The sequence below is a fragment of the Muntiacus reevesi genome, chromosome 5 (assembly GCF_963930625.1).
Source record: "Muntiacus reevesi chromosome 5, mMunRee1.1, whole genome shotgun sequence".
NCBI classification, from domain to species: domain Eukaryota; kingdom Metazoa; phylum Chordata; class Mammalia; order Artiodactyla; family Cervidae; genus Muntiacus; species Muntiacus reevesi.
The window spans coordinates 101,225,129-101,239,679 of record NC_089253.1 but is presented as its reverse complement, the minus strand read 5'-3'; the positions used below and the strand labels follow the sequence as shown (position 1 = coordinate 101,239,679).

Here is a 14,551-nt window from a genome sequence, read left to right as displayed (position 1 = left end):
CTGCAGTCCATAGGGTCAGAAAGAGCTGGACATGATTTGGTGACTGAACTACAACCTAAGATACCAGCAGGGAAACCCACTAATAAAGGGAAGATTTTTAAGGACAGAAACTTTGTTGACAAATAGCACCTTAAGGCTAATCAGTTTATCATAGTATCTGTCCTATCACCTAGAATGACCAGAAAGAAAAGCAAATTAGGACTGGAGAATTTTGCTGCAGAGGCAGGGGATCATGAATGGGCTCAAACTGTTGATTGGCAACTTCTGAGAACTGTTGTACTGTCACAACTCATCTCTTCCTCTTTACCCCTGGCCGCTATGTGTAATATGAAGCAGAGCATTGGAAAAATACACCAGGAGAATTGCATTTTAGGTTCTTCTAACAGAAAAGGGGACTAGAAAGATGGAGTCATTATATTCTGAGACAGGGGAAAATTTAGGAGTACATAAGAGTGGACAGAATCAGGACTTAAATTTTGGATGCATTAAGTTCCAGGTGCCTGTTAAATAACCAAATACAGATGCCAAAGAGGCACTTAGACATACAAAGTTGGATTTATGAGACTGGAGTTCAGGAGAGAAGCAGAGATATAAATTTGGGATTGCCAGTATATAGGGACAATATTTAAAGCCATAGACTTAATTAAATCACCAAGAGAGGGAATAGAAATAGAGAAGAGAAAAGAACCAAGGACCGATCCCTAGAGCAGTTCAATATTTAAAGGCTGAAAAGATAAGGATGAACTCTCAAAAGAAAACTGCAGATGGCTAGAGAAGTAGAAGAGAAATCAGATTAAGTGTGTTGTTCAGTTCAGTTGCTCAGTCGTGTCCAACTCTTTGTGACCCCATGAACTGCAGCACACCAGGCTTCCCTGTCCATCACCGAGTGTGGTGTACATAGAGCCAAATGAAGATAATGTTTCAAGGTGAGAGGAATGATCAGCTGGTATTGAATGCCACTGATAGGTCAAGAAGATAAGAAGTGAGCAATTCAGTATCAGTCCTGCGTTTCAATGAAATGAAGATAAAAAATTGGGGGTTTTTTTGTTTGTCTGCATTTATTTATTGATTTATTTATTTTCTTTGGCTGTATCAGCTCTTAGTTGCAGAGACAGCCTTGGTAGCCCCACAGCATGTGGGATCTTAAACCAGAGATCTAAGGATCCCAGACCAGAGATCTGGGAACCTACATCCCCTGCATTGCAGGAAAGATTCTTAACCACCAGTAATTTAGTTGCTAAGTCCAACTCTTGCTGTTGTAACCATGCGTTCCAGGAAACAAACTCCCTCAGGAGGACAATGCAGATAGTGGAGTGCAGTTTATTACACCAGCGCGCCCAAGGTAGAGTCTCCTCTTAGCCAAGGACCCTGACCAGTTTTTGTGAAAACCTTAGATAGCCTAAGCTTACGTGCCTAAACCCACCTCCCCAAATTCCCTGAAACTAGTCTGAACAAAGGAAACAGAAAAATACAATCAAAGCTAACCCGTGATTCATATGCCTTAAGCCTAGGTAGTTAACAGTGGACAATTATCAATAGGCTTGTGGTCATACCCCAATAAGCATAACAGAATGTATGATCCTATTCAGTTACACAGATAATTAGGGTATTTTTTTAGGTGATGGAGAGCCCTGGGGCTCTTCTTTCTGGGGCCGGGTTTTCCAGTTAGTATGTCATACTGGGCATATAGCTCAAAGTCCACAGTCTGGCCCACGATGGAGTCCTGCTTTCAAGATAGAGCCTGTTCTGTTTCCTCCTTCATTGCAAACCCATGGACTGTAGCCTTCCAGGCTCCTCTGTTCATGGGATTCTCCAGGCAAGAATACTAGAGTGGGTTACCATTTTCTTCTCCCGGGGATCTTCCTGACCCAGGAATCAAACTGGGGTCTCCTGCATTGTAGGTGGATTCTTTACCAACTGAGCTACAGGGAAGCCCTAGGTAACTATCGTGAAGTGAAGTGAAGTCAAAGTCACTCAGTCGTGTCCAACTCTTTGCAACCCCATGGGCTGTACAGTCCATGGAATTCTCCAGGTCAGAATATTGGAGCAGGTAGCCTTTCCCTTCTCCAGGGGATCTTCCCAACCCAGAGATGGAACCCAGGTCTCCCACATTACAGGTGGATTCTTTACCAGCTGAACCACAAGGGAAGCCCCAAGTAACTAAAGGGTACTATCTTTTTTTTTTTTTAGGGTGCTATCTTAATGGGTTTCCCAGGTGGCGCTAGTGGCAAAGAGTCTGCCTGACAATGCAAGAGGTGCAGAGGCACAGGTTCAATCCCTGGGGAGCCTGGTGGGCTCACGTGGAGTCGCAAAGAGTCGGACACAACAGAAGCGACTTAGCACCCTCAGAACATTCACTGAACTTACTACAGTTCCCCAAATAGTCACAATTTTAACTGAATTCCTCTTATGAAGAAAAGCCTGTGCCAGGTGTTGGAGAAACAGAGATGAGTAAGATACGGGTCCTGACTTGAAAAATCATTCCCCCCCCAACCCCAAAAAAAACACTGCCACCCAATTCTGAATACATACTATGTGCCCAGCACTGTGTAAGGCACTTTACAAGTACCATCTCATCCAATTATAACCATAATCCTATGTGGCAGGTATGTTTTACAATCATTCTTAAAATCAGGAAATGGAGGCACAGTCAGGTTAAATAACTTGACTAAGACACTCAGGCACGAGTAATCAGAATAGGAAGTGTGTGTGTGTTTGTGTGTATGCGTGTGTGTGTGTGAGACTTAAAACAATTCTTGAACTCATGGTTTTATGGGTCAGAAGTCTGGGCTGGGTTTACATGTTTAACTCTTCTGGTTCAGTTTGACTCATATATGTGTCTGATGTCAAGAGCCCAGCAGCTCAGAGGTCCTACTTCAGGCACTTAAAAAAGCTGTCAGTTTAGGGAATGGGGGCAGTTGAGCCCGCATCCGCTAGCAGACTAGCCTAGACTAGTGTCTCCCCCTCTCACAGACTAGCCTGGGCTTAGCCCATGGACTATGCAGGTTACGTAAGACTGAAAGTAGAGGCAAGCAAAGTCCTGTAAGGTGAAGGCTACAGCCTGGCACTCACTATTACTTCCACCACATTGTACGCTTCACAGAGAATCATGAGGCCCACATTCAAGATGTGAGGAGCTTGCTCAGTGAATATGTCCACAACATCTTGCATTTAGTAGGTGCTCACTAAATGCTTATTAAACAAATAAAAATAAAAGACTCTGCATTTCCAATGCAAGGGGTGCAGATTCAATCCTTGCTAGGGCAACTAAAATCCTACGTGACAGGCAGTGTGGCCAAAATATTAAAATAAATTTGGGTCTTTGAATAAAATGTTTTTAAAATTAAAAAAAATTCAATCTTATGCTCAGCATTGCTCATTATTAGAGAAACACAAATTAAAACTACAATGAGACATCGCCTCACAGCAGTCAGAACGGCCATCAAGAAAAAATCTACAGACAATAACAGCTGGAGAGACTGTGGAGAAAAGGGAACCCTCTTGCACTGTTGGTGGGAATGTAAACTGATATAGCCACTATGGACAACAGTATGGAGATTTAAAAACTAGGAATAAAACTACCATATAACCCAATGATCCCACTACTAGGCATATACCCTGAGAAAACCATAATCCCAAAAGACACATTTACCCCAATGTTCACTGAAGCACTATTTACAATAGCTAGAATATGAAAGCAACCTAGAAGTCCATCAACAGATGAATGAATAAAGAAGTTGTGGTACATATATACAATAGAATGTTACTCAGTCATAAAAAGGAATGGATTTGAGTCAGTTTTAATGAGGTAGATGAAACTAGAGCCTGTTGTACAGAGTGAAGTAACTTAGAAAGGGAAAAACAAATACTGTGTATTAACATATATAGAATCTAGAAAAATGGTACTAATGAACCTATTTGCAGGGCAGGAATAGAGATGTAGGCTTAAAGAACAGACTTGTGAATACAGAGGGGGAAGAAGAGGGTGGGACGAATTGAGAGAGTAGCATTGAAACATGTACATTACCACATATAAAATAGATAGCTGATGGGAATTTGTTGGATAACACAGGTAGCTCAACCTGGTGCTCTCTGACAACCTAGAGGGGTAGGATGGGGTGGGGGGTGGGAAGGAGGTTCAAGAGGGAGGGGACATATTTATACTTACGGCCGACTCATGTTGTAGTATGGCAGAAACCAACACAAAGAAATTATCCTCCAACTAAAAATAAATATTAATAAAAAGCAAAAAATTTTTCATTCTTAAAGAACACAGACTCTATTCAGTGTAATCAATTAATCATCTTCCTCTCATCTGCAGAGAACCAGAAGTCTCAACGCATCCATTCTTATCTTTGCTTTAAAGTAGCAAAGGAGAGGTTAGTAAGGAGGAGTAAGAGCCAGCACCACTTAAAGTCACAGTGAGAATCTCAGCTGGCCCCCAAAAAACAGTTCCTCTAAAGAGATCCAGGGCATCATCAGAAGCCTTGACCAGGTACCTGGTCCAAGCCTGGCCACTTGAATTGAAAGCCCCATGCCTTGCTCTTCAATTACAGGGTAAGAAAGATGTTTAGGCCATTGTTAGGGCATGGAGACAGCCTCCGTTCACTCTTTTTCCTCCAAAATTTAATAGCTTTTTTGAGATCGAAATGACACAGAATGAATTGTACATATTTAAGTGTACAATTTGATACCTTTTGACATATGTATTTATGAAATTATCTGTGAAAATATTACCATGATCAAAATAGTGAACATTCATCACCCCAAGTTTTCTCATGTCTCTTTTTAATCCCTCCCTCTTATCTCTACCTGTCTGCTTCTGACCTAGGCAACCTCTAATTTGCTTTCTGTCCTAGGTAACCTCTAATTTACTTTCTGACTCAATATGTCAGTAAATTTGGAAAATTCAACAGTGGCCACACGACTGTTAAAGGTCAGTTTTCACTCCAATCCCAAAGAAGGGCAGTGCCAAATAGTGTTCAAACTATCAGGCAATTGAGCTTATTTCACATGCTAGTAAAAGTTATGCTCAAAATTCGTCAAGTTAGGCTTCAGCAGTACGTGAACCAATAACTTCCAGATGAACAAGCTGGGTTTAGAAAAGGCAGAGGAACCAGAAATCAGTTTGCCAACATTTGTTGGATCATAGAGAAAGCAAGGGAATTCCAGAAAAACATCTACTACTGCTTTATTCACTACACTGCTAAAGCCCTTCATTGTGTGAATCACAGTGAAATAGATCCTTAAAAAGATGTTAATAACACCCCATCTTCCCTGAGAAACTTGTATGCAGGAAAAGAAGCAACACTAGAACAACTGACTGGTTCAAAATTGGGAAAGGAGTACATCAAGGCTGTATACTCTCACCCTGTTTATTTAACTTATATGTGGAGGACATCATGCAAAATGCCAGGCTGGATAAATCACAAGCTGGAATCAATATTGCCAGGAGAAATATTAACAACCTCAGATATGCAAAGGATACCATTCCAGAAGCAGAAATTGAAGAGGAACTAAAGAACCTCTTGAGGGGTAAAAGAGGAGAGTGAAAAGACTGGCTTGAAACTCAACATTCAAAAACCAAGATCATGGCATTCGGTCCCATCACTTCATGGCAAATAGATGGGTAAAAGTAGAAGGAGTGACAGATTTTATTTTGTTGGGCTCCAAAATCACTGTGGATGGTGACTGCAGCCAAGAAATTAAAAGATGCTTGCTCCTTGGAAGGAAAGCTATGACAAACCTAGATGGTACATTAAAAAGCAGAGACATCACTTTGCTGACAAAGGTCTGTATAGTCAAAGCTATGGTTTTTCCAGTAGTCACATACGGACGTGAGAGTTGGACCCTAAAGAAGGTTGGGCTCCGAAGAACTGATGCTTTTGAACAGTGGTGTTGAAAAAGATTCTCGAGAGTCAACTGGACAGAAAGGAGATCAAACCAGTCAATCCTAAAGGAAATCCACCCTGAATATTCATTGGAAGGAAGGATGCTGGAGCTGAAACTCCAATACTATGGCCACCTGATGTGAAGAGCTGACTTTTCGGGAAAAAAACCTGATAACTGGGAAAAATCAAAGATAAAAGGAGAAGGGCGGACAGAGGATGAGATGGTTGAATAGCATTACCGACTCAAGGGACATGAATCTGAGCAAACTCCAGGAGATAGTGAAGGACAAGGGAGCCTGGCATGCTGCAGTCCATGGTGTCCCAAAGAGTTGGACATGACTTAGCAACTGAACAACATCATCATACAGGATTATGTTTGTAATTCACAAATTCTGTTTGTAAAATACAAATATAGCTTGTATTTTCTAGAATTTTTTTTTAAATAAAATCATACACTCTTTTCTTGTCTGGCTTCTTGCTTTCAGCACAATTATTTTGAAATTTACGTACATTGTTGTGTGCTTCCCAGGTGGCACTGATGGTAAAGAGCCTGCCTGCCAATGCAGGAGACCAAAGAGGTGTGGGTTCTATCCTTGGTTCTGGAAGATCCCCTGGAGGAGAGTATGGCAACCCATTCCAGTATTCTTGCCTGGAGAATCCCCATGGACTGAGGAGCCTGGAGGGCTACAGTCCACAGGGTTGCACAGAATCGGACACGAGCGAAGCAACTAAGCACTCACACATGCATATGAATACTATTCAGCCATAAAAATGATGAAATACTGCCATGTGCAGCAACATAGATGGACCTAGAAATTAGCATATTAAATGAAATAAGAAGTCAGACAGTGAAAAACAAATATATTACATATATGTGGAATCTAAAAAGTAATACAAATGAACTTATTTGCAAAACCGAGACAGATTTACAGACAGAAAACAAACTTATGGTCACCAAAAGGAAAGGGATGGAGAGATAAATTAGGAGTATGAGATTAACACATAGTACTATATATACAATAGATAAATAAGAATATACTGTATAGCACTGGGAACTATATTCAAATCTTGTAATAGCCTATAATGGAAAAGAATACTAAAAAGTATATATGTATACACACATATATATATATAAGACTTTGTTGTACACCTGAAACTAACACAACATTGTAAATCAACTGTAGTTCAATTTTTTAAAAAAGCAGGAGAGGGAAAGAGATGAATAAAAGAGTTAAGACTGTTCTGCATTATAATGTAAATTCTAAGTTCATTGTGTGTGAGAGTCGTGTTATGTAGGAAAATTAAGAAAATGTTTCTTTTCCTTCTTGTTGGTACCACTCTGGAAACTGACATTTGTCCTTGGCAGATCAATGTGTGTTTGTGTGCCTGATTTGATGATTGTCTACTAAATCCTTAGAATTCCAAGCTCTTTCTAGATACCAGACTATGCAGCTGGACTTAGAATAGAAAGTACACCTGGAACCCCCATGCCTTTTCCATGGTATTATTCTAGACTGGTCCCATCATGGCATCTGGTCCCATCACTTCATGGCAAATAGATGGGGAAACAATGGAAATAGTGACAGACTTTACTTTCAGGGGCTCCAAAATCACTGCAGATGGTGACTGCAGCCATGAAATTAAAAGACGCTTGCTCCTTGGGAGAAAAGCTATGACCAACCTAAACAGCATATTAAAAAGCAGAAACATTACTTTGCCGACACAGGTCTGTCTAGTCGAAGCTATGGTTTTTCCAGTAGTCATGTATGGATGTAAGAGTTGGACTATAAAGAAAACTGAGTGTCAAAGAATTGATGGTTTTGAATTGTGGTGTTGGAAAAGACTCGAGAATCCCTTGGACTGCAAGGAGATCCAACCAGTCAACCCTAAAGGAAATCAGTCCTGAATATTCATTGGAAGAACTGATGCTGAAGCTGAAACTCTAATACTTGATGCAAAGAATACTTGATGCAAAGAACTGACTCAGTGGAAAAGACCCTGATGCTGGGAAAGATTGAAGGTAGGAGGAGAAGGGGACAACAGAGGATAAGATGGTTGGATGGCACCACCGACTTGGTGGACATGAGTTTGAGCAAGCTCTGGGAGTTGGTGATGGACAGAGAAGCCAGGTGTGCTGCAGTCCATGGGGTCGCAAAGGTTTGAACATGACTGAGCGACTGAACTGATTCTAGGCTGAAATATGCAAAGTGGGAAAACGTGTTGCTGGGAGATACTCAGATTCACAGGCTATCAGGAGAGGAAAGGAGGTTGTGAACTATAATCTACAATTCAAACAAACCATTAGCAGCAGAAAAATGAAGAGTGTTTTCTGACTGGACAGAGAATGCCTTTCTGAGCAACAGAGTGCAGATGGGTGAATCCATAATGGATGTGGTGCAATTTCTCTTACCCTTCCTTTTCCTAAGTATACTAAGGAAGGTGATTCCAGTGAGTGGGCAAGGGAAATCTGAGGTTTGGGAGGATGAATAGAGAGCTCTGAGAGCACATATGAGTGACATCTAAGGAAGGAGGGCTCTGAAGGAATGCTCCCCATAGGAGAAGACATCTGAGCAGCATTTTGGATTATTAACATTTTCCATAAACTGTCTAGCAAAACCAAGTATATGTAACTTTGTTCTGTATTTTCCTAGTCTTTTGTAAATGTGTTATCACACTTTTATAACTTAAAAAATAAATAGGAAAGAGAAAAAAAAGAAATCTTGATGAGCAGAGCTTTTAGGAAACTGATGGATAGGTGAATATATTTCCCCAGAGAAAATGAAGCATATGGTCGGACATCTGATTTGGCAATATGACAGAATATTTGAAATTGGGACTCTTCAGTAAAAGACAGCATATGGTCACTGTAAGCACAGGGTGTAGTTTGGGAGAAGGCGCTAAGGTGTGAGAGGACTAAGCCAAAGAAATGGTGAGTGACTGCACTGGGATGAAGCAAATGTCTAAAGCCACCAGCATTGACTGCAGAGAGTTAAAAATAGCACTAAAATATAGAAGCCAACCAAGATCCCCTGCGGAGTTTCTCGCCCACTCTCCTCTATCTGATGTGACAGATATCAACAGCCTCCAGCAACGCCCACCAGGTAGGCTTTAGAAGTGGGTGATGATAGATTTTGAGGCAACAGTGGACATGAGGGTCAGCAAAAAAAACAGTGAAGTAATTGGGAAACAGCAAATTCTGCTGCAAAGATACTGATTACACCTCTCTTTAATTCCCACCTTGTGACAAAGGCCAGCATTGTAAATATTTTACTTAGTAGTTTATATGCCCCTCAGAAGACAGGATACAAGTTCTTTCTTTTTGAAAGGGAAACAATATTTTTAACCTAAAGAGAAAATGGAGGGATGGGTGGGAGAGAGGCTTGATGGAGGGGATATATGTATACTTAAAGCTGATTCACATTGTTGTGCAGCAGACGCTAACACAACATTGTAAAGCAACTATCTTCCAATTTAAAAATATATCCTTTGATAAAACATAATGGAAAAGGATATTTTAAAAAGAATGTATATATATACATACAACTAAATCACTTTGTTGTATAACAGGAATTAATGACAACGTAAATCAACAATACTTCAATAAAAATAAACAGAGAAAATGGATTAGATTAATTACATTTTGGTACTACCTACTTGATTTCTTCCTCTGCAAGGCATAAACTCCTAAACACCTATATTTAAAATAGTGTAATATTATTATGGTACTTCATGGGATAAGAGAAAATAAATTGTAAAAATCTAAGGACTTCTTGAGATGGGAATAAAAGGGTGAAAATAAAATAGAAATCTAATTCAGGGAGGAAATAATTTGTGAAAATCAAACAGGTAGATGATGGTGACAAAGCATATCATGACATTTCTTGGAGGGGGTGATAAATTTTCAGAATCTGAGTTTACTTCTTTGCATTTCATGACATAATGAAGTGGTTAATCTCATACATTCATGTTGAAGAAAACAGGTACCTTGACAGGAGCAAACATTTTTTTTAAGTTTTTATTTTTTATTGGAGTATAACCAATTAGCAATGTTGTGATAGTTTCAGGAGGACAGCAAAGGGCCTCAATCATACATTTATATGTATCTATTCCAGTAAATCATGAGAAATGCTGGGCTGGAAGAAGCACAAGCTGGAATCAAGATTGCCGGGGGAAATATTAATAACCTCAAATATGCAGATGACACCACCCTTATGGCAGAAAGTGAAGAGGAACTAAAAACCCTCTTGATGAAAGTGAAAGAAGAGAGTGAAAAAGTTAGCTTAAAGCTCAACATTCAGAAAACTAAGATCATGGCATCTGGTCCTATCACTTCATGGGAAATAGATGGGGAAACAGTGGAAGCAGTGTCAGACTATTTTTTTGGGCTCCAAGATCACTGGAGATGGTGATTGCAGCCATGAAATTAAAAGACACTATGGCAAAAACCACTACAATATTGTAAAGTAATTAGCCTCCAACTAATAAAAATAAATGGGAAAAATAAAAAATAAGAAATTAAAAGACGCTTACTCCTTGGAAGGAAAGTTATGACCAACCTAGATAGCATATTAAAAAGCAGAGACATTATGTTGCCAACAAAGGTCCGTCTAGTCAAGGCTATGGTTTTTCCAGTGGTCATGTATGGATGTGAGAGTTGGACTGTGAAGAAAGCTGAGTGCCGAAAAATTGATGCTTTTGAACTGTGGTGTTGGAGAAGACTCTTGAGAGTCCTTTGGACTGCAAGGAGATCCAACCAGTCCATCCTAAAGGAGATCAGTCCTGGGTGTTCATTGGAAGGACTGATGCTGAAGCTGAAACTCCAATACTTTGGCCACCTCATGTGAAGAGTTGACTCACTGGAAAATAACCTGATGCTGGGAGGGATTGGGGGCAGGAGGAGAAGGGGACAACAGACGATGAGATGGCTGGATGGCATCACCGACTCAATGGACATGAGTTGGAGTAAACTCCAGGAGTTGGTGATGGACAGGGAGGCCTGGCGTGCTGCGATTCATGGGGTCACAAAGAGTCGGACACAACTGAGCGACTGAACTGAACTGATTCTCCCCCAAATTCCCCTCCCATCCAGGCTGTCACATAATATTGAGTAGAGTTCCCCGTGCTATACAGTAGGTTCTTCCTGGTCACCCATTTTAAATATAGCAGTGTGTACACATCCATACCAAAGTCCTTAACCATCCTTCCCGACAACCTTCCCCCCTGGCAATCTTAAGTCTGTTCTCTAAGTCTGTGAGTCTGTGTAAGTTTATTTGTATAATTTCTTTTTAGATTCCACAGGTAAGTGATGTCATACAGTATTTCTCCTTCTCTGTCTGACTTACTTCACTCAGCATGACAAACTCTAGGTCCATCCATGTTTCTGCAAATAGCATTATTTCATTCTTTTTAATGACTGAGCAATATTCCATTGTATATATGTACCACATTTTCTTTATTCATTCCTCTGTTGATGAACATTTAGGTTGCTTCCATGTCTTGACTATTGTAAACAGTGCCACAGTGAATATTGGGGTGCATGTATCCTTTCAGATCATGTTTTTAGGAGCAGATAATTTTAAAAAGAAGGACAAGACCAAAAAAATACATTAAAATATTTAGCCTCACTAGTAACCAATAACAGTGAGATAATGTCTTCATCAAATTAATAAAAATTTAAAAAAACAATAATTCTTAGGTTTGTTGAGTGTAGAACTGTATAGTCTCACAGGTGGCTAGTGGGAGCATAAAAGGTATGACTTTTCTGGGAAGCAAAATATAAGAAAAATCTCAAAAATGAGCCGAGCATCTGATGTAGAATTCTACTTCTAATATTTATTTTGGGGAAATAAACAGAAGGGATACAGTCCATAGGGTTGCAGAGTCAGACACAACTGAAGCAACTTAGCATGAATGTTTAAGGCTAGATATAAAATTTTAATAGTATTTACAAAACTGAAAATGTCCAAGAGTTAATTAATGAATGTGATGATATTTCTATCCATTAAGTGTGCAGTCATTTAAAATTATACCTATATGCATCTACCTGGGAAGAAATTCATAATACTATTAATAAAGTAGGTTCTGAAATAGTATGTATAGTTTGACTTCAAATTTTTTAAAATTTATAACTATAGACATGAATGCTTACCCCCCAAAAAGCCTAAAATGTTAGCAATGACTGAATTATGGATACCTATTCTGTCTTCTGATATTTTCTATTTTTCTTTAATAAAGATGTACTATTTATGTAACAATATTTTAATAATTGAAGCATAATTGCTATACAATATATTTGTTTCAGGTGTACATCACAGTAATTATGATCATTGAAAGGGTCACTGTGATAAGTCTAAAAATGTGGAATGCTTCACAAATTTGCTTCTTCACACAGGGGCCATTCTAATTTTCTCTGTATCATTCCAATTTCAGTGTAAATACTGCCAAAGTAAGCACTGTAATAACATTTTAATGACTACTTTATGAACAGGAGTATTTTCACTCAATGTTTTTCTCTCCAAAGGATGAAAAAATCAGAATGCAGAAGTGTGAGGATAGCCAGAAGATGAAGCTGAATGAGAACTGCAACTTTTCAAGAGTCTAACTTTCAAGAGGAAAGTCTAACTATCAGGAAAAACCATGAAGAACTTTTATACATGTTCCAGAAATGATTAATTCAGCAAAGATTTTTTTAGGTAATCATTTTATTCTATTTTTCAAGCTTAAAAAAGTCTTCATCTGGAGAGCTACACTTTCATAAATTTGGGGATATAGGATGAGATGGAGTGGGGAAATTCAAATATTTTATGTCAGCAACTTTACTTCTGTCAGTGTTTATCTCATCACCAAGGAAAAATGGTTCACAATAGTCTTCAATCATCAGAAATATCTCAAGATTTCAAAAATACAGTAAGAACCATCATGTCCGACTCTCTATGACCCCGTGGACTGTAGTCTACCAGGTTCCTCGGTCCATGGGATTCTCCAGGCAAGAATACTGGAGTGGGTTGCCATTTCCTTCTCCAGGGGATCTTCCCCACCCAGGAATCGAACCCAGGTCTCCCACATCGCAGGCAGACACTTTAACCTCTGAGCCACCAGGGAAGCCCATAAGAACCATCATACAGATGCTTTTATAGCACCTTTCAAAATGTTAACATCAAACAGCATCTGTAATAACCCTATGTTGTTGTGTTGTTAGTCGCTCAGTCGTGTCGGACTCTTTGCGACCCCATGGACTGTAGCCCACCAGGCTCCTCTGTCCATGGGACTTTCTAGGCAAGAATACTGAAGGGTGTTGCCATTTCCTTCTCCAGGGGATCTTCCTGACCCAGGGATCAGGCCCGGGTATCCTGCACCACAGGCAGATTCTTTACCACCTGAGCCACCCAGGGAAGCCCATATAAGCTATATCTAAGCAATGTGATTCATAGGTCATCATGAAATGCGGCTTTCCAAACTACACACAAAAGTGTCTGTTTTAGCCAAGGTTCTCAGTAGCACTAGTTAGAAACCAATTCTCACTGATTTAAGCAGATCAATAGTGGATTAAAAGGATATTGGGTTATACTTCCATAATTTTTAAAAATTATATTGAGTGCCTCACAGAATTGCTAGGAAGGCTTGAAAAACTAAGCTTGAAGTCAAGCAGTAGGGATAAACCACCCACAGAACTGATCTGATGAATGAGTCGGCTAGAATAACCAAGCATCCTGGTTTTCCTGGGGTTGAATGATTTCCAGAGATTCAGAGCTTTCCATGCTAAGACTGGGTAAGAGGTATGCAAGCTGTGAGAAGAGGGGCCTCCCCGCATCCCCCGACCCCAGCCAGTGCCAAGGACATCAGGCTAGACCACGCAGTCTGCCTTTTGGCTACCTCTACACTGGAAATGGTAGATTGCAGTAATCTTTCCTGCCAGTAGATTAAGAGAGAGAGACTATTGCTTGTATCCTCAGGTTTGAGTTAAAAGTCCAGCAGAGATATCTGATTGAAAAGCCTGGATCATAGGTCATATGCCTTTACCCTAGCTGCAAGGAAGGCAGAGAAAGTTTATCTGACATCCTCCACTTCCACTATGGGAGACATCTTTGCTTACCACCACGGTTTACACAGTGAGGAATTCTCTAAATACAGGAAAGCAGTGCAGGTGGCCCAAATAATGACCAATTCCCCTACAGAATCTAAATTATTAACATGTTTAGCTCTCCAACATTATTTGAGGACACTAAGGCAATCATTTCTTTTTTTTTTTTTTGGTCAATCAATTGGCTGACTATATTGACAGGATTCTGATTGGTTACATGTTAAAGAAAACATACAATACAGAAAAAGTTCATTCCATCCCTTCCCACCAACCCCCGCTTATGCACCCACCCCTAAACACTCGTCTCTGTGCTTTGGCCAGAACATGACTCAGAACCAAAGGTCAGGGGACCAAGGACGAGGCAGAAGGGGGCTGTGAGCAGTGGGTTCATGGCTGTGACAATAATGCGGTGATAATGCTGTGAGTCTCCCAGCTGTGAGTCAGTGGGTGAGAGAGGCCCTGCAGCCTGATGACCAGCATTTGAGGGAAGAGCTGACCCTCCCTTCCCTGGCCCATCCGGCCTTCCCTTCCACTCAGAACCAAGAACACTCCAAACACAGTAAGGATATGGATGCTTCTG

At 40.2% G+C, this 14,551-nt stretch overlaps 1 pseudogene; it reads right to left on the bottom strand.

Moving 5' to 3' along the window:
• Positions 1-12,242: 12,242 nt before the first annotated feature.
• On the bottom strand, positions 12,243-12,340 carry LOC136170085 (U6 spliceosomal RNA; annotated as a pseudogene).
• Positions 12,341-14,551: the final 2,211 nt, after the last annotated feature.